This window comes from Bos indicus, chromosome 5 (assembly GCF_029378745.1).
Source record: "Bos indicus isolate NIAB-ARS_2022 breed Sahiwal x Tharparkar chromosome 5, NIAB-ARS_B.indTharparkar_mat_pri_1.0, whole genome shotgun sequence".
Lineage (NCBI taxonomy): Eukaryota > Metazoa > Chordata > Mammalia > Artiodactyla > Bovidae > Bos > Bos indicus.
In genome coordinates, this window is record NC_091764.1 from 91,838,363 (window position 1) to 91,862,861 (window position 24,499).

A 24,499-nucleotide genomic window follows, 5' to 3' on the forward strand; every position below is an offset into this window, starting at 1 on the left:
ATGTACTTTCTGCATAGCAAATGGCATCAGGTTAAACATTTGAAGCAGGGATTAGATTGACCAGGCTTGGGTCTTGGTCACAGGGGTCAGAGGTAGACAGAGGATGAAGTACTAGGGTTAGTGCAGACTGAAACACAAACCTAACTTTATGTCCTGTTCAGAGGAGGATGAAAACCCAGACATGGCCACACCTCTTCCAGTCACACTCATTAATATTTTCTGGAAAATAGTCCTTTAGCATACGTTCTGGGAAATGCTGAATAGGAAGAAAAATGTAATTTAATAATTACATTTGCAAACATTGAAGAATGCTAACTTAGAATGTGTTAGGTATTAGTCTAAATGCTCTACTTTTAACCCCTTTAATCCTCATACAAATATGAGCCTTATGAGAGTCTTTTGAGTAGGCATTATTATTGTCTTCATTTTAGAGGAAATGGAAGCACAAAGAATGTAAACATCTTGCAGAGTTCCTATATAAATAGAAAGTGGGAAAAAGGGAATACATTTTTTTCATGAAAAAAGATTATTATATTTAAATCACTCCTATTCAAAGTTGTGCATTTGTAAGAAGTAATCAGAATGATACCTAAGCAAAAATATCACAACAAAACAGGAAGCTAGTATGATCAGGAAAATAAATCGGATGAGGAACATATGCATGTCTTTCAAGAAATACAGCAAAAAAAAAAGATCATGTTTTCTGAAAGGAATGATGAATATAGATTCTAAACTAACGGTTGTATACATAGTAGTGATTTCTAATACAGAGATCAAAATAGATCTAATTAAACACTAGTGTTAGTCACTGAGCCATGTACGACACTTTGTGACCCCATCTAATGTAGTGCACCAGGCTCCTCTGACCATGGAATTCTCCAGGCAAGAATACTGGGGTAGATTGCCATTGCCTTCTCCAGGGGATCTTCCCGACCCAGGGATCAAACCTGGGTCCCCTGCATGCAGGAAGAGTCTTTACCATCTGAGCCACCAGGGAAGATCAAAATAGATATAATTAAACACTAGACCGCAAGACTGTATAAATTTGGATTGGGTTACCTAAATTTTAAATGTTCCTTATAATATCCAGGAAGAAGTACAGATATAGATAGCTAGGTTTTTAAAGAAAGCATGTATAACTTTTGAAAACTGACCATATATTCAACTACTTTTAACATAACTCAAAGTCAGTATTACATAGACTAATCTTTCTGACTCTGAAGTAGTTAAATATTAGTTAAAAGAATTGACCATATATTCAGCTACTTTTAACATAACTCAAAGCCAGTATTACATAGACTAATCTTTCTGACTCTGAAGTAGTTAAATATTAGTTAAAAGAAAGACAGTTTACAAAAGAACTCACATTTTTAACTTTAAAAGCATTTCTGAATAACTCAAGAAAAAAAATCACAATAAAGTTGGAAGACATTTAGAAATATGAAATAAAGTTGTCAAGAAAAGAAGTATTTTGTGTAAGAGAATTTCAGAGATACACATCATGCTTATTCTGCAGCTCTAAATAATTCTTGAAAATATTCCATCCAACAAAAAAAAATAAATGATAATAACTTGAAATGGAAAAGCGTCATAAAAGGACTATTGCTAATGGCTATGCGTGTGCTACATTGCTTCAGTTGTCTGACTCTGTGTGAGCCCATAGACTGTAGTTCATGGGAATTCTCCAGGCAAGAATATTGGAGTGGGTTGCCATTTCCTTCCCCAGGGGATCTTCCTGACATAGAGACTGAACCTGCATATCTTAAGTCTCCTGCATTATTAATGGCTTATAATTGATTTATGATAGTTATAATTGATTTATGCATAAATAATTTTAGTGGTTCATTTCCGCTATGATTACCTATGTATCACTTTATCAGATCATACATTTAAAGAAAAAGGTAATAATTGTTAGAAATACAATACTGTACTTTTCTAGATAGAAAATGACTATTGCATCAGTTTTTCTAAGCTCCAAGAGAATTATACTGCTTTTTTGCTTCCTTGAAGAAGACTTCCTTATGACCAAAGAATCTCAGCTCTGACAGACAGAAAACCCATGAAACCAGGGACTGAAGTTTCACCCTGGCAACATATGAGCTTGTTAATTCCATCTGTGAACTCACCTACTTACTATGGTCCTTTTCCATAGGAAGTGGGTGAAGCTATGTCATTCTTTTTCCAGATCAGTCAAGATGATGTTCTTTCCTTATGGCTCATTCCACAGACTTGCCTTCTACATAGTACAAATGGCAGGTACACATGTATGAAGTTAAGTCACATGCCATGGAAAGAACCCCTGAGACTGAGTAAGAAAACCTTGATTCAAATCCAAGCTCTTGATATTATTAATGATGTGTGTGTGGCATGTGCGTGCTCAGTTGTGTCTGACTCTTTGTTACCCTGTGGACTAGAGCCTGCCGGGCTCCTCTATCTGTGAAATACTGGAGTGGGTTATCATTTCTTTCTCCAGATTAATGACATAGATGATGTTATTTATAATGTAGGCAACATGCTCTTGAACCTCTCTCTGTTATTTGATATACAATATTGCAATTCGACAATGCATTTTAACACTATCACATGCATATTATGATTTTTAAGTGGGATATATCATTTCTATCATCAGACTCAAGTATCAGAAATATAATTGCCAGATAAGAATGTGAGGGAATAACTTGTTACTATACCATGTTCATACCAGCCTTCAGTGAACTACCAATACATAAATAGAACAGGGTAGGAGCCAGCATGGAGTGACAGAACAGAAACAAAACAGCTGCTTCCTGCAGCAGGAACTCTTGTTAATTTGGAGCCCACATGTTAAGAATATCCACCCCTCATTAAGAGTTTCTTTACGCTGTCATCATCAGCACACAGTCTATAGACCACAGACACTGATTCAATACACTGAAGAAAACGTGCACAAGGAAGGAATCTACCAGCAGACGTGACCGAAATTGGCTCAAGACTTTGACAGACATGAAATTGAGCAGGTAAGAGATGAAACAAAAGAAATTGTATCAGCGTCATTTATGGGGTCATTCGGAGAGAGGGAGAAAGGGAAGGAGAGAGGGAGAGAAGAGATCATCAAGGTGCAGTTTTTCAGGAAAGATCTATATCTTCTGGAGAATATTTACAAACCTACTCAGAATTGAAACTCATCTACCATTTAATTTCACAATATAGTTAAAGAGCTACTTGTCTTTAACAGTACATTTGAATTAAAATATTCTCCTATGTATTCGGTTAACTATAGAAAGTTGATTTGTTTCAGTCTCTTACCTGAAACATATATCTTCCTGAAATGAAACATGATCTCATTTCTGTCCAAGAGTGAAATACACTCAAACAAGCTACAACACTCCTATTTCAAGGGAGCATTATGCTTCCACTGGAACCTTTTATTCCTGTTTGACAGGTTGAACATGTTTAGGAATCTATTTTTCATCAAACCTTGGAGGGTTATGTGGAAAAAAAAAAAAAGGAGTTTACATAATGAATACAGGAGTTAAGCCAAACACTTAACAATGAATTAGCTTCTCCGTGCTGAACAGAATTTGTGCCAGAAGACATTAAATAGCAATATGCAAACAAAGTACTTATTTGAAAAAAAGTGTATAAGGTGAACCTATTTCCCCTCAAAGTATTTCCCCTCATGTGATCCTGCATTTGAATGTGGGAGTGGATGGGGACGGAGGCACTGGTGGTTTCAATTCCCAGAAACAGAGTTGAGCCCTTGAAAATGTTACTCTAAGCATTCTATGAGATTAACTGTCAAGTTTTTTTTTAATTAAGATTTAATATGTTCCTTTTTTTAATTCAACCTCAGGATCCAAAGTAAATTTCCAACTTAAAAATAATTTTATTATCTAATCATGTTTGAAAGAAAAAGAAATAGAAAAGAATATTTACAAAGTTAGCCAGAAAGCAGATGTGGATAGTTGTTTTCTTTCTTTTTTTTTTTGGTTTATTGCTATTTAAAATGAACAATGTGTGGAGATTTGGAGTCAACACATAACATATCTAGTGGGATCCAGGAACTAGGTCCAGTCAGGAGTATGTTTGCTTTATTGAGGAAAATTTTAGGAACTAAAATATATTATAGGATCCTCATCCTTTTCTCTTTTATCCTTTTAATTTTATATTAGTGTTTTTCTAAGATTGATATCTTGAATGGAAGCATAGACAACAGAAAATTAAAAATTACATTCACATTAGAAAACCTGATGAAAAGATATTTAGAAGAATGAAAGTCACAAAATTGTACATCCCTCTTGCATTCTTTTCCTTATAGAGTAACACAGGTTGTGTGAGGTTAAAGACAGAGTAGAAGCTTAAGTGGAAATAGAGGGTGGTGATACAGGGAAATGTTTTCATTTTTATTTTTTAATAATAGCCTAGATTGCAATTCTAAACTTTGGGACTCTGGAGAGGTAGAGAGACTTCAAAACCACTTTACATGTAGTGATTTTTACTCAGTACATTTATACTCAACATTTACTTTCTCTTTAAAGTAACTCCTAAAATATACTGCTAATTTTTAAGAAAACAAATCCTTGAAAAATTGGAAATATTTATACCTATAAATCTCTTTTTTATGGTAGACATGAATTTTGGAGGAAAAGCCAAGAGATCTGGACTGATTTGAAAAGTCCAGCTGTTTGGACAGTCTAATCTTGGCAAAACTGAAAGATTAAGGTTAACACAGTTTGATATTGGTTATTTATTAACAGGAAAAGGGTACCAAGATGTACCTTGTGCTTTGTTTCCTCTGTGAATATGCCCTTCAACACCATCTATTTCCTTTACATAATGCTAACCCTTTTTGAGTAGAACTTTTAAGTCAAAATAAAATCAGATGGAAAACCATGCCATTTTTACTGTTTATTTTTTCATGACTTTGTTCTGTGCCCACTACTTAAACAAGTAAAGCCTTCTCTTCAACATAATTTTACAGGCAAAGCATTTAAGACAAAGTGATCAGCCTTCAAAATGGAAATTACACATCTTTTAGGGAAAAAAGAAAGCTTTATGGGATCAGTTTATTTCCTTTTCTGTGTATTTTGTGTATATTCTGTTAGTATTACTGTAAGTTGTTTTGTCTATTCATTATAAGAGACAACATTAAATGAAATTGTCCAGGCCAGAATACTGGAGTGGGTAGCCTTTCCCTTCTCTAGGGGATCTTCCTAACCCAGGGATGTGAGCCCAGGTCTCCCACCTTGCAGGCAGATTCATTACCAACTGAGCTATCAGGGAAGCTCCCTGAAAGGTGTTAGAAACACTTGATTTAAGTGTCTTGGTGAATAGCCTCCTAAAACTTTCCTGCTTGTTGGATTAAGAAGTCAATGTCCAAGTACATATAACTGATTAATTTTTTATGTGTTTTCCCCACTCTAAAGATAATTTCTTTTTGTTCAAAATGACTTAATTTTCAGAACACACATTTACAGAACACACAAGGTAAGTTCTGTAAATGTCCTTGCTATTCAGCCTTCAATCTCGCCTCAGACCTGAGAAAGAATCTTCAACGGTGACCTTGCCAGTAGGATAAAGTTTAATAGTCATCTTGAAAATTGACTACAAAGAGCTATGATCCAGAACCTTGAGACTGGTTGTGTGTGTTTCGTGTATGCTCAGCATTTTCCTTACCCTTCGTTATCTTCCAATATTATTTTTATAAACTGTTTTAAAAGTGAAAGTTGCTCAGTCATGTCTGACTCTTTGTGACCCCATGGGCTGTATAGTCCATGGAATTCTCCAGGCCAGAATACTGGAGTTGGGTAGCCTTTCCCTTCTCCAGGGGATCTTCCCAACCCAGGGATCGAACCCAGGTCTCCGGCATTGCAGGCGGGTTCTTTACCATCTGAGCCACAAGGAAATCCAGGAGTACTGGAGTGGGTAGCCTATCACTTCTCCAGAGGATCTTCCAGACCCAGGAATCAAACTGGGGTCTCCTGCATTGCAGGCGGATTCTTTACAGCCTTACTTATTAAGTGAAGAATTCTTAGAAGGTTTTCTAGTGGGTGTTTAGCAATACTTGGTTCTGGGTCCACTATGATCAATGAGACAGGCAAGGTCCCTGCTATCATGCAGGGGACAGTACAACTTTCTACCCCTGCCTTATTTTCTAGTTGAGTGACCTGAACCTAGTTAGCACCTCTTTGAAAAACAATTAAAGGCAGTTGCAGATAAGATAAAGTTATTTGCCTATTCTTATTTCAAATATCAGGAAACTGACAAATAAAGGGAAATATCTTGATCAAGTTATTTTGAAATTAAGTGCTAGCTGTATTGCTACTATATTAAAAGTAAATTGCTTATTCTTTCATTCACTGTAGTTTGGGAGAAGGAAAAAAGTGAGTTAATAGAATATGAAGTCTCGATAGAGACAGAACTTTCAGACCTTTAAAAATAGTATTTGTTTAAAGTCTAAAGGAGGGAGAAATTGATATTGATGTGTCCAAATCTCATACAAACTGAGTTTCTTGACTCTTATTTTGGTGAAGTGAATAAAATTATTTTGTTTTAAATGATAATTCAATTACTAAGGCATAAACACAGATGAAAAGTTCACTTAGAGTATTTAGTTGAATAAAATGATACTTCAACAATATCTGCTTTGCTGAGGTGCCTATTGTTGATTAATAACACTGATGATGCTATAGATTGGCTCATTAAACACCATGCCAACCTTCTTCTTCCTGTGTGTTTCTGGCTGAAGATTCTGAAAAGCTTAAAGTGACACTTCCCCTATGCCTTTGCAGTAAAGAGTCAGGAAGAGAATTAGACTCTACCAATAAAATGTATTTGCACAGACTTTAGAAGGTGGAAGCAAAGAATAGTTGTGTTGTTAGATTTTTTTTTTTTCCCCTACTAGCAGGCAAGATCTTGGTTTCTAAAGCAGTACTTCAGTGTATGTTATCCACTTCCTCCCATGTTGAGAGGCAGCTGTTGCAAAAGCAGTGATGACAGCTAGTTCCCAGCTTTCTGATTATGGAATTGCTTTTAAAGTGGAATGTCTGTACTCAGCCATTCCTGTGGTAGCTTCACTCCCTGGCTGTGTTCTACAGTGCTGTGTTCAAGTCCAGAGCCCACAACTTTGGCTCTTTCTTCTATTAATTTTGAGAGTACTTTATTCTCTGTATTAAATCTTTCTTTCTTGCTTTAAATATTTAGATTTGTTTCTGAAGAACACAACAGCATGTCAGACTGTGAGTTGCCAATACCTGGTGTCAACCTCTTTCTAATAATAGTTTCAACTGGTCACATGTCTATATAATGAAAGACTGCCTTGCTCAACCTCTCTTATTGAGAGGTATAACAATGTGTCTTAAGTTTCAGATAATAGAATTTAAACAGGTATTATATTTGGTATTATTGGGTTTTGTCTTTAAAAGGGTGGAGCATATTGTACTCTAATACTTTCTAGTTGCTATGTGATGGCAAAGGTTGAATATCTTCCCTGAGTCCAGGGACAGAAGCCACATAATGAGAGTATAGTGTGCAGTCAATAGTGAACCACCTACACCTGAATTATTTTATGAAACACACAGTTCTATCCTGTTTTGTTGGTGTTCAGTCACTAAGTCATGTCCGAATCTTGAGGCTCAATGGGCTGCAGCATGCCAGGCTTCCCTGTCCTTCACTATCTCCCAGAGTTTGCTCAAACTCACGTCCATTGAATCAGTGATGCCATCCAACCATCTCATCCTCTATCGCCTCCTTCTCCTCTTGCCCTCAGTTTTTCCCAGCATCAGGGTCATTTCCAGTGGCCAAAAGATTGGAGCTTCAGCTTCGACATCAGTCCTTCCAGTGATTATTCAAGATTGTGTTCCTTTAGAATTGACTGGTTTGATCTTGCAGTCCAAGTACTCTCAAGAGTCTTCTCCAAAACCACAGTTCAAAAGCATTACTTCAGCATTCAGCCTTCTTTAATGCTGGATTTTAGACTCTCTCTTGCTTTTGAAAAATAACATCTTATTCTTAAATAAAACATAATTGGGTTGCTACAAGTAGAATTCGAATGTAATTTTAAAAATGAGGCATGGGTCTAATAGTTGGGTACTGGGTGGCAAGAACCCTACTATTTCAGGTTGAAAAGCCAGTGATTCTTCTTATATCATCATAAAACATTTGACAAAACTGTCACTTGTAATCCTTATAAAGATAGACTACTTGCCAAAAGAACATGCAGCCTCTGTAAATTGCTTGGAAAACCTCAGGACATTAAAAAAAAAAAAACTCAGAATGTTTATGGGTGTTAGCTCTTTCTTGCCATGCACAGTTCTCTGACAAGATGTACTTGGACTGGTTGTAAGATGCAATTTTAAAGAAGCAGCTTTCACGGTAAATAACCTCTGGTGTCCTCAAGTGCTTCCATTAAAACCTCTCAGTTAATTGGGGTCCATTCTAGTTTCAAAGGTTAGATTAAGGGTGATGCTTTCTTGCCTCAACTAATATTTTCATAGAGCACCAAAGTAGACATCATTAAATTGAGGGGAAGCCAAAATATTCTGAACAAAGAAAACAGAAAATATGAGGAAAGCCTGCAAGCTTGGAAAGCTTTTCTCGATTAGATTTCTGGTTATGATTATTTGCCTGTGGATCTGACTGTTGGTAGAAAAAAAGCATACTGAGTTTTTTAGGGATTGTATCGATCTTCAGAAGCCAATGTATGCTTGACCTTTAAAGCAGCTCCTGAAGCCTCCCAGCTGGCCTTGAAGAACATAACCCAGAAATTTGTACAGTCTGCAAGGAGAGAATAGAGTCCAATTCTCTCTTAAGGAGGAAATTATAAGGTATTCAGATATTTTCAAGAATGAAAGAGACACACATTTAAAACAAAGAATTCATTCATTCAATATTGATGTGACACCAGGACAGTCCATGTAAGTCAGGATGATCACAAGCAAACCAGTAATTATGGTAATGGAAATAATGAACACAGAACAACATCTCAAAGTAAAGAAAACAGGAACTGTAAATCACAAGGGACAATGAGATTTCTTCTGGATAATATAATCAGGATCTAGTCAAGGAAATTATTTTAGCACCAGAATGGGGAATGTTTATAATTCCTGTGCAGTAGGATTTGATCATTGCTTTGAAAAATGACAGCTGTTTCTTTTCCAATTCTTCCATTTTTTGGAAGGCAGCTGTGCTTGCCACTATATCTCCAACACTGCACTCTTCCATTTTTTTGGAATGGGACTGTATTATATTGGGTATACATGTGTGTAGAGGGAGGGTAGGTCAGTGGGAAGAAGTGCACACCTGGATCTTTGGCGGCAGGCTGCAAGTTGTGTCCCAGTGTCTTTTTCCCCTCCTATAGTAATGGCCAGCCAGTCAAAAGCCACCTTTCTCAGCCTCCATTTCAATGAGATTTGGGCAAGTAACTAGTTAGTTCTACTCAATGAAATGTGAAAAGAAATATGATTCTCTTCAGCTGCACCCTTAAAAGGATGACATGTACACCTTCCTCTCTGTTCCTCCTTCACACACACACACACACACGGATGCACACCTGAAAAGTAGCGATGAACAGAGTGGCCACCTTGGACGTGGATACCTTCTGCTGACAATGGGTAAACCTGAATTGCCCATTATCATTCTTACCTTAGCTGGAAAGAGGAGTGAGAAAACACAAGAGAGAATGGACTATCATGTGTATACTGCTGTATTTTGAGTCTTTGTTATAGAGTTTATGTTAAAACCACCTTAACTACCACACTATGCATAGACTGAAATGACTATTTTTCCTAAAATTTTATTCATAATACATTACTTACAAAAATTGAATCAGAGATCCAAACTGGCTATTTCCAAGTGCATGTTTAAATTAAAAATTGTATGAAGTATTCATGTTCCATAAATTTAGAATAAAAACTTAATTGTTCTCAAACAATTATCTCCAGAGAATATTTACAATAAAAAATTCATCCACTGACTATTGATGCCAGTAATCATTAAATTAATGCTGATAAACATTCTATGAAAGGTTACTATTACAGCTTTTCACATAGTGTGGTATAAAGCTGAGAAATATGGTCCATATAGGGACTACTTGAAATGAGAGTTTTATGAAGTCTAACATCCATTCTGGAAAATAAGAAAACAATAACAATTGAAAAATTATCTTGGCTCATCAAATGTAAAGTTAATATTCAGAGTATGTATAGAGTGCACAAAAACAGTGGATTGATTTTAAAAGGAATTCAGCTTTTTTTCCTGCTTATAATGACATGATGAGAAAATTCCTTTACACTAAAGAAAAAAACACGTATTACATATCTATTCCCAAATTTGTCAATTAAAGTAAATTGCTTTACTTAAAGTAAATTGTGTTTCTTAATCCAAGACCAAATAGCTTAATATGCACTTTTCTTTCTTCCTGGGGTTTGTCTCCTTGGAGTGTGTGAGAGAGTTCTCATTGCCTTATGGCTTATGGGGCTGCCAGGGTGAGAACAAAGCTGAAGGGTGAAGCCTGGGGAGAGGGGACCAGAAGAGAAAATTTGTTGAAACTTTTATTTGAAAAGAAAGGAAATTAGTTAAAGTTTTCAGATTGGTTTTGGCTAATTTTACTTACTGATTGTATTTTAGCATATTGTAGATAACTAGAATTTGAATGTAAGAGATAGTAAGAATCAAACTGAAGTTATATTGTGGATCCTTTCAGGCCTTGGAGGATATCATTGTGCTACAATTACAGAGGACAATGGCCATGGACATCAGGGTGGCTAATTTCCTTAATGAGTCTATTTTTACCCATTTGAAGAAGACTCTTGACAGTCCTTTGGACAGCAAGAAGATCAAACCAGTCAATCCTAAAAATAAACCCAGAATATTCATTGGAAGAACTGAAGCTGAAACTGAAGCTCCAATACTTTGGCCACCTGATGTGAAGAACCAACTCATTGGAAAAGACCCTAATGCTGGGAAAGATTGAGCATAGGTGGAGAGGGGGACCTGACGGATGAGATGGTTGGATGGCAACACCAACTCAGTGGACATGAATTTGAGCAAACTCCAGGAGATAGTGAAGGACAGGGAAGCCTGGTATACTGCAGTCCATGGCATCACAGAGTCAGACACAACTGAGCAACTAAATAACAACTTCTAAATAAAATCCTTCTCTCTTGTTCTTCTGAAATTGCATTGCTCCCATATCATCAACTTTGGAGGCACTTACTACTCTCTGCCTTGTATAATAATGGGTATATATGTATATTTACTCTCCTTCTTTATTATAGAGTCTGTGTTTTATTATCATCCTCTTGCTTTCTGAACATAATAGGCACCAAAACGTTAATTATAAGAAGTCATTGTTAACAGATCTTGATCCTGCTTCTGGGCCTTCCTGTATTTTATTGTATTGTTTCTACTAACTTCATGCATTCATGAAAGAGAATTTTTTTTAGTTACAATTTTTCCTTTATTCATTCTGTTACCTTCTGAAACCAGAATTAATACAGTAATGCAGGAAATTCCTCTTCCAACCCATAAAACTTCTTAGAAACTTTAAAAATTGCCATATCTTTCTATATTACCTTATTTAATATAATTTTTGAGACATAATTTAAATACAGTGAAACGTGTAGGTATTAAGTGTACAGTTTGATGAAATGGACCAGCTCTGCTCCTAAGCTCTGGCAGTTCTGGAGTTTCATCTGAATTTCTGGCATGTTTGACAGTCTCTCCCCTCAGGCTGATGAGATCCACAATGTATCCTATCACTTCCAGGCCCAATCTCAGTTGGGTTTATAGCTCTACAATAGCAGTCTGTTAGGAATCTCTTCTCCATGTACAAACAGCTTAGAATTTGCACAGAAACTCAAGAGGACACTTACTCAGATTTGTGAAGTTCTCTGTCCAGCTACCTTCTCTCTGGTACCCTTTCCCTGAAAATAACAGCTACCTCCGTGGCCCAGAATTCCAATCTTTATTTCTTCTATTCAAGGAGATTATTGTTCTGTGTTTGGCTCTACTTCTTAAATTGGAAAGTGATCCCCAGCAAAAAGCCAGGATGAATGTAGACCTCATTTTATATATTATTTTCTTTCCTTCAATGATCATAGCCCTGAGTTCTCTGTATTCCAATTTTGTCCAGTTTCATAGTTACTTGCAGCAGAATTGTGATTCTGATGGACATTATGGTAGCCAGAATTGAAAATGCCATATCAGGTTAATTTTTACTTACTTTTTTTTGACATTTTATCTTGGTTGATTTGCCTTTCTTTAAAGATAGAGTAAGAATAATGCATTTCATATCAATCTTCTACAGTTGTTTGAGGATCAAATAAAATAATTTTTGAAAAAAATAACTCTAGAAATTATACAACTTAAGAGTATTTAAGATCCTAACTCTTAGTATAACTCTTTAATATAATTAATGTCATCACTTTATAAATGTACACACTGTATGTTAAACTGTTAAACAGTTAGAACTGGACATGGAACAACAGACTGGCTCTAAATAGGAAAAGGAGTTGTCAAGGCTGTATATTGTCACCCTGCTTATTTAACTTATATGCAGAGTACATCATGAGAAATGCTGGATTGGATGAAGCACAAGCTGGAATCAAGATTGCCGGGATAAATATCAATAACCTCAGATATGCAAAGGATTACCACCCTTATGGCAGAAAGTGAAGAACTAAAGAGCCTCTTGATGAAAGTGAAAGAGGAGAGTGGAAAAGTTGGCTTTAAAGTTCAACATACAGAAAACTAAGATCACGGCATCCGGTCCTGTCACTTAATGGCAAATAGATGGGAAAACAGTGGAAACAGTGACAGAGTTTATTTTTTGGGACTCCAAAATTACTGCAGATAGTGACTGCAGCCATGAAATTAAAAGACGCTCATTCCTTGGAAGAAAAGTTACGACCAACCTAGCCAGCATATTAAAAAGCAGAGACATTACTTTGCCAACAAAGGTCCGTCTAGTCAAGGCTATGGTTTTTCCTGTGGTCATGTATGGATGTGAGAGTTGGACTGTGAAGAAGGCTGAGCGCTGAAGAATTGATGCTTTTGAACTGTGGTGTTGGAGAAAACTCTTGAGAGTCCCTTGGACTGCAAGGAGATCCAACCAATCCATTCTGAAGGTGATCAGCCCTGGGATTTCTTTGGAAGGAATGATGCTAAAGCTGAGACTCCAGTACTTTGGCCACCTCATGTGAAGAGTTGACTCATTGAAAAAGACTCTGATGCTGGGAGGGATTGGGGGCAGGAGGAGAAGGGGACGACAGAGGATGAGATGGCTGGATGGCATCACTGACTCGATGGATGTGAGTCTGAGTGAACTCTGGGAGTTGGTGATGGACAGGGAGGCCTGGCGTGCTGTGATTCATGGGGTCACAAAAAGTCGGACATGACTGAGTGACTGAACTGAACTGAACTGTGTCCATATTTGTCCGAAAACTTTGAGTCTACTATTTGGTACACTTAATTCCAAATGTTAATATTTGAATGAGTTGCGTCTCATAGTCTTTTTTATTTTTTTGTATTTTAAACTTTTATTTTTTTATCTTATTTTTTTTACTTTACAATATTGTATTGGTTTTGCCATACATCAACATGAATCCACCATGGGTGTACACCTGTTCCCTATCCTGAACCCCCCTCCCACTTCCCTCCCCATACCATCCCTCTGGGTCATCCCAGTGCAGCAGCCCCAAGGTTCCTGTATAGAACCTATCTGAATGTTTCTTGCATCCGTTTTCTGGGAACAACTCTATTTTAAGGCAAAGTAGAGTTTATCATATTCAGAGATGGATTATTAGTAGAGTTTTATATATATAAATATATATTATATAATATTATATATTATATAATATATATATTTACTTTTTTCTCTGTGCTGCATGGCATGTGAGATCTTAGTTCCCCAACCAGGGTTGAACCCACACCCCCTGCATTGGAAGATAGTAGACAACCAGGGAAGTCCTAGTAAAGATGTTAATATTGCCAAATATCACATGTAATTTGGGTACCCTCTATCTTTTTCCTTAAGATAAATTACTGATTTAATTTGCAGACATCCTCCCAAATCTTTACAAATGAGTGTGGTGTGTATACTTCTATAATGCATTGTGATATTAAGTGATGTACTAAATATATTTTACATGATGTATTTAAAATATGTTTGCTAATTAGTCTATATTATGGTCACATACAGCTATGTTAGAGATCCATTTGTGGCTTATTATAACAACTGGCAAACAACAATACTCAAATAGACATATAGCTCTTAGGATACAAATGATTATGACTAAAACTTCCAACTCTTACAGAAAACTTATTAGCTGACATTTTTAATGGTCTTTGACATTCTAAACATAGTTTTCCTTTGATCACTGAATAAATTCTTATTGCTGATAGAAATAAATAAAACTGCTAAAAATATTCATAATCTCTGGCAAGATCACAATGTTCTCAAATTGTCTTTGAAGAGAAAATGGATCAGTTTACTATAGTCAAACTTTATTACTTCTTTGGTGCCACATACATTCTCACAGGGCAAAGATTTCTAAAAACTCTGTTTAGAAAACTCAAGAATTAACCTTTCCTGAAGAAATCTTTTTTAATGTCTTTTCTAATTTTTTCACTCTCTTTCAGCTTCTCCGTATGCTTATTACAGGCCAAAGATTTTGTAATCTCAAGTACATTTTAAGTAATCAATAAGAAATCAAAAATTTCCATAATTGTATAATTTTGCATATATTTTTATATAACATAATTGTATGGCATCAAATATTATTCAAATATACGTACAAGTGAACTTTATTAAAAGTCAAAACAGAATTGGTATACTTTTATGTAAAACTGACAAAGTTTTCTAACATTGTCTGTTATATTTTATGTCTATTTTTTCCAGTTTTATTGAGATACAAGTACCTATAGCCCCATATAAGTCTAAGATACGCAGCATAATGATTTGACTTATGTTCATCATGAAATGGTTATCACAAGTTCAGTGCACATCTGTCATCTCATTTATATACAAATTTGAAGAAATAGACAAAATTTTTTCTTGTGATGAGAACTCTTAGGATTCACTCTTTTAACCACTTTGACATATAATGTACAGCAGTGTTAATTATTATCAGTCATGCTGTACGCCGGATCCCCAGTACTCACCTATCTTATAACTGGGAAGTTGTACCTTTGGACCGCCTTTATTGAGTTCCCCCTTCCCCATCCCCTGTCTCTGGTAACCACAAATCTGATCTCTTTTTCTATGAATTTGTTTTGTTTTTAAAGTATACTTGACCTATAAAGCTATGTTAGTTCCTGTTGCTACTGCTACTGCTGCTAAGTCGCTAAAGTTGTGTCCGACTCTGTGCGACCCCAGAGACGGCAGCCCACCAGGCTCCTCCATCCCTGGGATTCTCCAGGCAAGAACACTGGAGTGGGTTTCCATTTCCTTCTCCAATGCATGAAAGTGAAAAGTGAAAGTGAAGTCTCTCAGTCCTGTCTTTCAGACTCCTAGCGACCCCATGGACTGCAGCCTACCAGGCTCCTCCATCCATGGGATTTTCCAGGCAAGAGTACTGGAGCGGGGTGCCATTGCCTTCTCCGTAGTTCCTGTTACACAACACAATAATTTGATACTTCTATACATTTCAAACTGATCACCACATTAAGTCTAGTTAGCATCACCATACATAAGTATCTCATAGTTATTGACTATATTCTCCACCTTGTTCATTTCATACTTGTGACTCATTTACCTCTTGATTTTTCTCACCAATTTATTTTCTCCTCCAGCTCCACCTCTCCTTTGGCAACAACTTGTTTTTTCTCTGTATTTGTAACTCTGTTTTGTAATGTTTGTTCTTTCAATGTTTGTTCTTTCATTTTGTTTAAATGCTGCAATATCTAAACTGTCATGTTGCTATTTTTCCCAAGAAAATAAGTTAGATCATGGACACAAATATTTGAATTTTTAAATGCTATCACCAAGAGGACAGCGGGACTTTTTTCTTTTTTTGGTTTGAATAGCCACTCTGTGTTTCCAGATTTTCAGTTAACTTGAATAGTAATTTAATGCGTCTCTGTTTAGTTTCAAACAGAAGCAAACCCGTTTCTAACTATTCTAGAACGCCACCTTCTGGAAATGAAATGCTTCTCTAAATGTCAGGCAGCAGTTCATTGTGATTGTGGTAGATTTAGGACTTGGTACTGAGAAAACTCATGCTTCATCAGGAACATATGTTCCTTTCAACCAAATATTCTCCACCTCCAGCCCTGGGGAATTAAAGAAGACACTGGTGTATAACAGTTGCAGAATAAGTGAAAGTTTTTGATTGCTTATATTAGGAATAAAATTCTGTTATATTTACTTCCCCAGCCTCTTTTTAGAACCATAAAGTTGTTCTGCTTCTGAAATACATAACATTTTTACATATAATAATAGTACATAGAAACAAGTAACACCATTGTTCACACCATTAAGAATGAGCTAAGCCTCTGCAGTTCCAGTTAATCAATCTGTTCTAAAGGCTAGTTAATGAATATACATTTTGTTTGACATGAGACAATCAGGATTTTTCTGACCAATTTTAACTACGTCAAGCTAGTTAAACTTGTTAGTAGCTAGAGTTCACATTTAAGTATGGGGTCACCCACATTTGTCACCTGTGAGGAACGATTGTTTTCACTGTGATAACGTTAGAACTTAAAAACAAACAAACAAACAAACTATTGGTATTTCTTTGTTGGAAACTTATGGGGTGAAGATGAGCATGTATAAACAGATTTTTTTAATGATAGTTTTATTTCTAAAATGTGAACTTTGTAAAATATGTTTCTGAGGTTTCACTTTTTAAATAAAAAAATCTGCTGAAGATTTTAAAATTCATAATTTCTGTATTAATTTTTAATTCTGGTCACTTGAGGACTATGTAGATATATACTAGTCAGTTAATCTTAGTGGTTTCATACAAACATTGGCTATATCTGGAAGAGCAAATTTATTGTACATGAGTAACCACTCATGCCCACAGCAGAGATTACTAAATAAACTTGCCTATGTTTTTCTATGAATCCAGGAAGCAGTATATACAATGTTTTACTCCAGTTACTCTCGGTAGAGTACAGTTCATTTATAAGATGAAACTTACTGATTATTGAGGCCCTAGAGGAGCCAGATGGTGCTAGTGGTAAAGAACCCACGTGCCAATGCAGGAGACACAAGAGATGTGTGTTCAATCCCTGGGTTGGGAAGATCCCTTGGAGGACGAAATGGCAACCCACTCCAGTATACCTGCTTGGAGAATCCCATGGACAGAGGAGCCTGGTGGGCTATAGTCCATGGGGTCGCAAAGAGTCAAGCATGACTGAAGCATGAGTAACATGCAGAGGAACCACAAGAAGGATGAAAAGTAAAATGCTTGCAGTTGGGGTGGGAGAAAAACATGAGCAAGAGAAATATCAGTTTTAAAGAAAATGTGGAAAGACAGGTCCTTTAATGATATAATTTGAGTAGGCAAATAGTGCTAATAGTCTGTGGTGTTGGAGAAGACTCTTGAGAGTCCCTTGGACTGCAAGGAAATCCAACCGATCCATTCTGAAGGAGATCAGCCCTGGGATTTCTTTGGAAGGAATGATGCTGAAGCTGAAACTCCAGTACTTTGGCCACCTCATGCGAAGAGTTGACTCATTGGAAAAGACTCTGATGCTGGGAGGGATTGGGGGCAGGAGGAGAAGGGGACGACAGAGGATGAGATGGCTGGATGGCATCACTGACTCGATGGACGTGAGTCTCAGTGAACTCCGGGAGTTGGTGATGGACAGGGAGGCCTGGCGTGCTGCGATTCATGGGGCCACAAAGAGTCGGACACGACTGAGTGACTGATCTGATCTGATCTGATCTTCAATTAAATTCCACCATTAGATATTCATTCTTTTGAAAGTAGTTCTTATTCAATAGGAATGGCTGACAGAAGGTCAGAAACATAAAACCATACCAGTCATTAGCAGTTTTACTATATTTATTTCTTAAAAGCATCAGTTATCAGAGGACCATCTGTTTTGGGGGTGGGGGGAGGAAAAGATAGACCCAATTTTTGAGCACACGTGCAGTCCAAAGACAGCAGAACCCAAAACAAGAGAAAAGAGTAGATTGATTACTTTGTCTAGGAAGAAGTCCAACGATCTTCAAGCTTATTAAGCTCTAGATACTTGTTATGATGCTAAAGATATGTATGCTAGAGTCCTAAAGTACTGTAAGGAGTCAGAGAGACTGACACAGAAGGAGATAGTTGGAAGTACTTCATTTGAATTCATTTTTATGCCTACAAGTGGTATTGGGGGAGAAGTTGAGGAGAACTAGCAAGTAAAATTCCCTTGAGAAATACATTTAAAGCCAAGATAATGGATCAGAGAAGAGATAAATCATATCAAATAGATTAATAACAAGGGCAAGACGTCCCCCAAAGTATTGTCTTTTATATAATGTATGACCTTGATATATATGAAGAATATAATCTTAAGAGTGATTGAGCAGTAATGGAAACATACAGAAAGCAGTCATGGAATCAGAGTTGAAGGAATCTAACCAGATATTGCCCCTGTTAATCAGTAAAGCTAATTTTGGTTGCAGTTTTGGTTTAGAAGGGAGAGAGGGGGAGAAGGGCTTCCCAGGTGGCGCTAGTGGTAAAGAATCCTCTTGCCAATGCAGGAGACATAAGAGACATGAGTTGGATCCCTGGGTTGAGAAGATCCCCTAGAGAAGGGAATGGCAACCATTCTAGTATTCTCACCTAAAAAAGTTTCATGGACAGAGGAGCCTGGCAAGCTACAGTTCATGGGGTCACAAAAGAGTTGCACAGGACTGAGCAACTGAGCACAACACACTACCTCCATAGCTCACAATCCAGGAAGTTAACTTTTGCTTCCTACAAGTTCTGGCAAATTGAAATCTCACTGATTCTGATTGCCATGGATCTCCCTCCTTATAGATGCTGGACATGCCACAAAAGAGATGTCCACACATTTGTGAGAAGAAGCTGGAGCTTTTGCAGTATTATAATTCCATAGTCTGAATCTGGGTTTCTTGGATCTCTAATTCTGGGAGATATCAGAGTTCATACCCCACCCCTACCACCAAAAAAACTCTTTTTGGGAAAATAGGGCTTATAATATTTCCCTCTGAAACACTAATGATGAACACCGGCATGTTAAAATCTGGGAGAAACCCTACAGGGAGGAAGCAACTTTCATTGAGTACACATTGTGTTTTATAGAGCATATCATTTTTCTTTATCAGCCCATTGTGATATGATTTGGAAAATTTTCGATAGACAGTCTCCAACACGAAAATAAATGATTTTCATCACCTTAGTCTATTGCCATTAAAGATTCAAATTATAACATTCCTCTTTGCTTCAGAGTCTGCCAAGCAAACAATTGATTATAATCATAATTTGGGATTCTATATAGGTCAGCCTGTAGGGAGAGAATGTCCTAGTTTTGACCATTAGAGAATTCCAGTGTGCATAACAGTCATATTGTTAATGATGAATTACTAAATTGTACTCCACTTTATTTATCAGTTATATAACAGAATGCTGCAACAATTTTATGACATGATATTGAAATGTAAGTAAATCTTTCACTTATAGTCCTATGAAGTAGGACTCTTCTCATTGTTTAATTATATTACACCAGCATCAAAAAGTATAAAATTCTGATGTTAGCTTTGAGTTAAAATGTGAATTCATTGGCAATAGTGATAATAAAATATAAAGAATAAAGCACTGTGTTTGTTAAGTAATAATAAATACTCCCAAACTTGAGCTATATATTATTGAATATGCCTTTTTTCTTCCATAAGCTTTTCCCTATTTTGTGGGGGAGGGGCTCAATTACCTCCTTAATGGAGTACTTTAAAATTCAGATGCCAAATTATTAATATCATGTAGTACAGTTTTCATACTTTTAGCAGTTGATATAAAAATTCTGGAAAGACTCTGGGCATATGAAAATAGATTCCTTTTATAGTTCAAAAATTGAGAGCCAGAAGGAATGTAGGACTTCCATGACAGCATATGGGAAAATTATAAATCTTGAAATCTCACCCATATCTTTGATTTCAGAATGAATCTTTTATTATAATCTATCTTGCTGTATTAAAAAAATACTGTGCTTTTTTCCTTCCCAGACACCATCAGTCAGATCAGATCAGATCAGATCAGTCGCTCAATCGTGTCTGACTCTTTGCGACCCCATGAATCGCAGCACGCCAGGCCTCCCTGTCCATCACCAACTCCCGGAATTCACTGAGACTCATGTCCATCGAGTCAGTGATGCCATCCAGCAATCTCATCCTCTGTCGTGCCCTTCTCCTCTTGCCCCCAATCCCTCCCAGCATCAGAGTCTTTTCCAATGAGTCAACTCTTCGCATGAGGTGGCCAAGTACTGGAGTTTCAGCTTCAGCATCATTCCTTCCAAAGAAATCCCAGGGCTGATCTCCTTCAGAATGGAGATCAGAATGGAGGTTGGATCTCCTTGCAGTCCAAGGGATTCTCAAGAGTCTTCTCCAACACCACAGTTCAAAAGCATCATTTCTTCGGTGCTCAGCCTTATCCATAGTCCAACTCTCACATCCATACATGACCACAGGAAAAACCATAGCCTTGTCCTGATGGACCTTTTTTGGCAAAGTAATGTCTCTGCTTTTGAATATGCTATCTAAGTTGGTCATAACTTTCCTTCCAAGGAGTAAGCGTCTTTTAATTTCATGGCTGCAGTCACCATCTGCAGTGATTTTGGAGCCCAGAAAAATAAAGTCTGACACTGTTTCCACTGTTTCCCCATCTATTTCCCATGAAGTGATGGGACCGGATGCCATGATCTTCGTTTTCTGAATGTTGAGCTTTAAGCCAACTTTTTCACTCTCCATTTTCACTTTGATCAAAAGGTTTTTAGTTCCTTTTCACTTTCTGCCATAAGGGTGGTGTCATCTGCATATCTGAGGTTATTGATATTTCTCCAAAACACTTTAGAAAAATAATTTAAGATATCAGAGAAAATTGCATGTTTCATTGGTTTCCTGGATTAAGGTAGTTCTCAGAAACCCAGAAATTAGGTATGAAAAAGGCTCTGAGTTCCACCAAAAGTAATGTAAAATCTCTGCCTACCAAGTGCTCTGTTTTATTTTACTCTTTTAGCAATCCACCAAGAACCTGCAGAATCCCGATTTGTTAGACTGCCTAACCATTAGAATCTATAATGTCTCTTTCTGTTAATACAAAGGGCTTGACCAAGAGCTGATGATACCCGGAATTACCTTAGGTTTCTTTTATTATACTTTTAGATTCTGTTGTTAGCTATCTGATTATATTGTTATTGACACTGATAGGCAGTTCATTTTCTACTTTATTATGTATCCTGGAATTTGGGGAAAATGTCCTTTTCTTCCAGACATTTTCTTTGGCAGATAAAGTTATTTTGCTTAATTCTATAATTTACTAAGATCACTGTGACAGCTAATATTCTACCACTGTTTTCACACTAAATTCTTACAGTAGAGCCTCTTGTCTCATAATTACTAGCTCACAATATCTTGAACTGTAATTGTCACTTTGTTCTCTCCTCCTGAACATAAGATCTTGAAAACAAGGATTCAGTCATAATTTTCTCAATATTTCTTTTGTCTATAGTAATATATAGCATTAAAAAGTCTCAAAATATTACATTAATAAGCTTAGGCGTATGCTCTACGTATTGTTACAATGACAGATTCCATGTTTGTGTCACATTTAGAGTTTCCAAATTTTAAATTCTATTTGAAAATGCAAGAACTGTAGGAAAAGTGTGTACACATTAAAAATGAAAGCTAGTTTCATAAGCTACAAGATAAAAAAAAATCCCAAAATGATAGCTCTGTAATGAGAACTTTATTATCTTGCCACTGGTTTCTTAAGTGTTAAGCACTTTTACTAATATTCTTTAACTGCACACTCTTATTTGTGACTAAAATATCTAGAGTGATCTGTGTTTCTAAAGTTTCTATTTTACCTCATTTCTTTGAATTTGAATTCCACTTGGTTCTTTGGATCAAGTGGAAATGAACTACTGACCTTGACCATATCATTTAACCTTTCTGGGTTTTAAAGCCCTGTCTCCAAAAGAAGAGTTTCACACCAAATCCTCAACAATTAAATGGTTAAACAAAATATTATTGCCATATATTGTTTTATTTTTACCCAGAGAAATTATCCCTGAAATTTGAAAAATATACATTGTAGAAAACATTGCTTATGGGAATTCTAATGCCATTTATGAAATAATCATTTTTACAATTATTTAGGTATTTCTATCATATAAATACAGTCCATGGAATTATCCAGGGCAGAATACTGGAGTGGGTAGCTTTTCCCTTCTCAAGGGTATCTTCCCAACCCAGGAATTGAACCCAGGTCTCCCACAATGCAGGAAGATTCTTTACCAGCTGAGCCACATATACAGATAATATCTTATAACACAATGTACATCAGTATTACTTATCTTATTATTTCTTCTTTATTTTAATTGTATTTCTCGCCTCATTAGAAAGCAAACAGGGTGAACTCAGAAGCTCATTTCATGTTTAATGATTCACTACACATTTTGAAAGGAGTTTTGTTCACCCTTGATTTTATCTTATCAGTTGCTGTGCAAATAAAATTACATGTTCCCATACTTTGTTTGAGAACCTTCAATGATTGGCATGACCACCATCAAAAATAATTTTCTCCAATCTCTTCTGTTAACTCTTACTGTTGACACATTTAATTTATATGATTAAAAAGTTACCAGTAACAATCTAGCTATTTAATGCTCCCTCTTTCAATAACTTTCAATAACTTCCAAGGCCTGGACAGGGGCTCAAGGCTATAAAAGGACTTTTATAAAATTTTAAAGAAATTGTATTATTCTCTGAGATTCTCACTCTCTTTTTCTGTCACCCATATAAAATCTAAAAGTTTCATTGATAAGTTAATGGAATTGGAATTAAAAGTGTGTGTTGTAGCTTTGTACTTATATTTCTTCCCTACAAGGAAATTATTGGATTCACTGTCTTTTAAAGAATAGAGTTCAGTCTAATGAATTAATTCTCAAAACTTTTTGCTCCCAATAATATTTTATCCTCTTAAGAACTACTGAATAGCTTTTATTCATATAGTTTATATATATGTATGCATATGTGTATATAAAGACATCATATTAGAAATCATAATTGAGAACTATTTAAAATATATATATGTATTAATTTTTCTCTGAAGTTCTGTTTTTCAGCCAGATTGAGATGTAGCTGACATGTAAGTTCAGGCAGAGTTAAGGTAGGCCACAAATTGATTTAATACATATATACTAAAAGACACTTGCTCCTTGGAAGAAAAGTTGTGACCAACCTATATAGTATATTAAAAAGCAGAGACATTACTTTGCCAACAAAGGTCCTTCTAATCAAAGCTATGGTTTTTCCTGAAGTCAGGTATGGATGTGAGAGTTGGACTATAAAGAAAGCTGAGCGCGGAAGAATTGATGCTTTTGAATTGTGATGCTGGAGGAGACTCTTGAGAGTCCCTTGGACTGCAAGGAGATCCAACCAGTCCATCCTAAGGGAAATCAGCCCTGAATATTCATTGGAAGGAATAATTTGGCCACCTGATGCAAAGGACTGACTCATTGGAAAAGACCCTAATGCTGGGAAAAATTGAAGGCAGGAAGAGAAGGGGATGACAGAGGACGAGATGGTTGGATGGCATCACCAATGCAGTGGACATGAGTTTGAGTAAACTCTGGGAGTTGGTGATGGACAGGGAGGCCTGGCGTGCTGCAGTCCATGGGGTCACAAAGAGTCAGACACAACTGAGTGACTGAGTTGTACGGAACTGATACTGCAAAATGATTACTGCCTAGGGTTAGCTAAAACATGCAACATGTCACCTAATTGCTCTTTGTTTTCTGTGGTTAGAACATTTGAGATTTACTGTCTTAGATACTTTTAGGTATGTAATACAGTATTATAGTTAATAACTATCATGATTTGCTATATATTAGATTTCTAGAACACATGTATCTTATGATCAGAGGTATGGACCATATGATCAGTATCTCCCATTCCCCTGTCCTCCCCCTACCCAGAACCTGGTAAGCACCACTCTGCTGTCTGTTTTTGTGAGTTCAGATTTTTTAGATTCCGCATGCAAGTGATACCATACAGTATTTATCTTTTTCTGACTGACTCGTTTCATTTAGCATAATGCCCTCAAGGTTCATCTGTGTTGTCACAAATGACAGAATGTGCTTATTCACAGCTGAATAATATTTCACTATATATATATATATATATACACACACATTATTATAATATGCATGTGTAATATATATCTATATATGTAAACCATGCCTTCTTTCTCTGTCCTCCATTGATGGACATGAATGTTGTTTTCCATGTCTTGGCTATTGTGAATAATGCTTTAGTAAATGTGAGAGTGTATATATC

The 24,499-nt window shown here is 36.4% G+C and overlaps 1 protein-coding gene across 3 annotated transcripts in view; it reads right to left on the bottom strand.

Annotated features, from left to right (window-relative positions):
• PIK3C2G (phosphatidylinositol-4-phosphate 3-kinase catalytic subunit type 2 gamma) overlaps positions 1 to 24,499 on the bottom strand; it is a 644,646-nt gene that overhangs the window by 464,494 nt on the left and 155,653 nt on the right. Inside the window, exon 1 of one of the 3 annotated variants that reach the window (XM_070788625.1) lies at positions 3,286 to 13,609. The exons of 1 other annotated variant lie outside the window; for it this stretch is intronic. The gene's annotated coding sequence lies outside the window, so the exon portion shown is untranslated. Of the gene's footprint in view, positions 1 to 3,285; positions 13,610 to 24,499 lie in introns of those variants that run through there. One more of the 3 variants, XM_070788623.1, reaches the window with a different exon arrangement.